The sequence below is a fragment of the Psammomys obesus genome, unplaced genomic scaffold (assembly GCF_907164565.1).
Source record: "Psammomys obesus unplaced genomic scaffold, mPsaObe1.curated_primary_1811, whole genome shotgun sequence".
NCBI classification, from domain to species: Eukaryota; Metazoa; Chordata; class Mammalia; order Rodentia; family Muridae; genus Psammomys; species Psammomys obesus.
The window spans coordinates 6,691,931-6,694,552 of NW_026596244.1; the positions used below are offsets into that span (position 1 = coordinate 6,691,931).

At 39.3% G+C, this 2,622-nt stretch overlaps 1 pseudogene; it reads right to left on the minus strand.

Moving 5' to 3' along the window:
- Positions 1-1,512: 1,512 nt before the first annotated feature.
- On the minus strand, positions 1,513-1,622 carry LOC129668626 (small nucleolar RNA SNORA70; annotated as a pseudogene).
- Positions 1,623-2,622: the final 1,000 nt, after the last annotated feature.

The window sequence follows — 2,622 nt, forward strand, 5'->3', positions numbered from 1 at the left end:
TGGGGTGGCTGCACCTGCAGACTGACCATGCATGGCTTCAGGTCCAAGCAGAAGTGAACATAGACTTGCAGTGTAGACTAATATAGAGGAAAGGTTATCCAGCACGATGGCTGCTCTGGCAAGGGATCACATTCTTCTAGGTTTTTGCAATCCAGCTAGAATGACACACCTTTAATCCCTCTGGCTGGAAGACAGTACACACCTTTAATCCCTAGCAATGTAAGTAAGGTTAGCTTGTAGCAGGAAGCACCCATATTTGAAAGGGATGTCTAATTGAGGGGCAGACAAAGTGAGAAATCAGACAGTTGACAGAATGAATTAGAATTAGGATACACACAACCCTCACTAGGACAGGAAAAAGAGGACTTAGAAGAGCAGCTCAGAGGGACTGAAGATGTAACTTTTACCAGGACAGTTTTACCGAGACAAGTTGTACAGAGAACAAGCTAGACACAGTAAGACAGAGAATGAGGAGCCAGAAGATTAGAATAGATTGCTAGAGTTAATTTGAAGCCAAGCAGAGCAATTCAGTCTGTAGCTGAGGGAAGCCAGTTTGAATCAGTCAGCTTAGAGAGGACTTTGATCAAGAACAGCTGAGTTCAACGAGCCAGTCAGAGTTGAGAGAGAACTAGAAAGTGGGAGCTTATTTAGCAATAAGCCTATGAGATGACAATTACATTTGGCAAATAGAAGATCTTTTTGCAGACAGATTGAACAGGCTTTCTTTAATCTGGAAAAAGCTTGAATTGCAGATGCATATATATATATATTTTTAAGATGAAGCATCTTAAATCCAGAGACTGCAGTTGAGAATGGCTTCACTGACTATTGTCATGTTGCCATACTTGATCAGTAGATTTGCCTCTTTCTTCTCTTACCAGAAAATTGGCCTTAATTGAAAATAATGCCACTTAAATGTATAGTTAATAGAAGTATTATCTTATTAAATTTATTTCTATGTTTTCTTCTTACTGTAGTTATTTAAGACAGGATCTTGCTATGTAGCCTAATTAGGTCATGAAACCACAATGATCCTCTTTCTTCAGCCTTTCAAATGACAGGATTACAGGTCTATAAAGCTGATGGTATAACTTTAGACCTTCATTTAACATTCTTGAAAGTTAATTAATTATTCACTTATCTGTATAATATGTAAATTTAATGAGTATAGTTGCAGCACAGTAGAAGCCATATGAAGTAAAGAGTACCGTGATTAGGGATAAGTCTGATTTCATTGGTATTGGGAGTGGACTGCTTCTTGGATGTTATGTCTTGAAGTTGATCTTCAACCACCTTATGCAATCATTATTCTTGGAGAAGTAGGTTCTCTGGGTGGACCTGGAAAAGACCACTGTCACAGGTTCCTTATTCTAGATCGTGGTGAGGATGGACATAATGCTTGGCCAATGTGACCTTTTAACTCTGCCCAAAGCTTTCCCTAAAGCTTCTATGTAATTTTCTATGGTAAAGACTGAAGACGGCATGAGCTTGAAGACATGAGTACTCCTGGAAAGCTGTCTCTATGGTCCCTCACAGACCTCCATTAATTTACAGTCTGTACACACCATCAAGGAGGCTGCTTTCTGTAGCCATTGCAAACCAGGCCCCACAAAACCCTGCAGATTGAACTCCATATGCCACTAATAATCTTTACATTGTCTCATAGATTAAACCCTGCTACTATTTTTTTCAGATTTAACTTCAAAATATGCTCATTAGTTTTCTTAATTCTATTTTTAAAAACTATTATAAAATATGATAATATAATATTGTTTACCAATTTAAAGCATCTTGCTTATTTAAACACCATAATAGTTTTAACAAGAGTTAATCTTGGTCACTATTGATTAGCTTTCCATAATAAGGGCAAAATGCCTGAGGTGATCAATTTAAGAGAAAAGGTTCATTTTGGCTCATGAGAAGATAATTCAGCCTGCAAGGAATTAGCCTTGTAGCGATTGTGCCAGTGGCAAGGCAGTAAGTAGTATATCAGTGGTGGAACTGAGGATTGTGGAGTAGAAGCACCTGTTCCCCTAATGTTTCCCAGGAAGCTAAGGAAACAGGAAGAAGAATGGTCAGGTCCTCAGGTAAGGCAATCAAGAAGAGCAAAGAGCCTAGTGTCCTCAGACTCCACTTAGCTTATGCATGCACCCCTCCTTTAACAATGCACTCGGCAACCTAGGCCTGTCACCCACACATACTGTGCCTACGACTTTCTCTCTGAGCTATCCACATACCAACCCATTGGCAAACCGGAACATCCACCTGTATTGAAATATAAATGCTTCCTTTGGAACAAAGGAATAAATGTTTCCTCCTCTTAACCACATTAAAACTCAGGAAGATTCACTTCAACCATGTTTCTAGAGGGCTGAACTGGCCTGAACTAGTTCTGGGGTGAATATCCTAAATGTTTGAGTACCCTCTAAGTGAACTTCAGGGACACATTTTCTATTTTTCATTTTATGGCCATGCATATTGGGCATGAATACTGTTAAAATAAGGTTTATTCTTCAGAAACTTGCACAGTGCACAATAGCTTACAAAATCAAAGCCCTAGAACCCGAGCTGGGAACCACTCAAACTATGCCAAATGTTTCTTAAACCCCTGTAGCCTGCTGC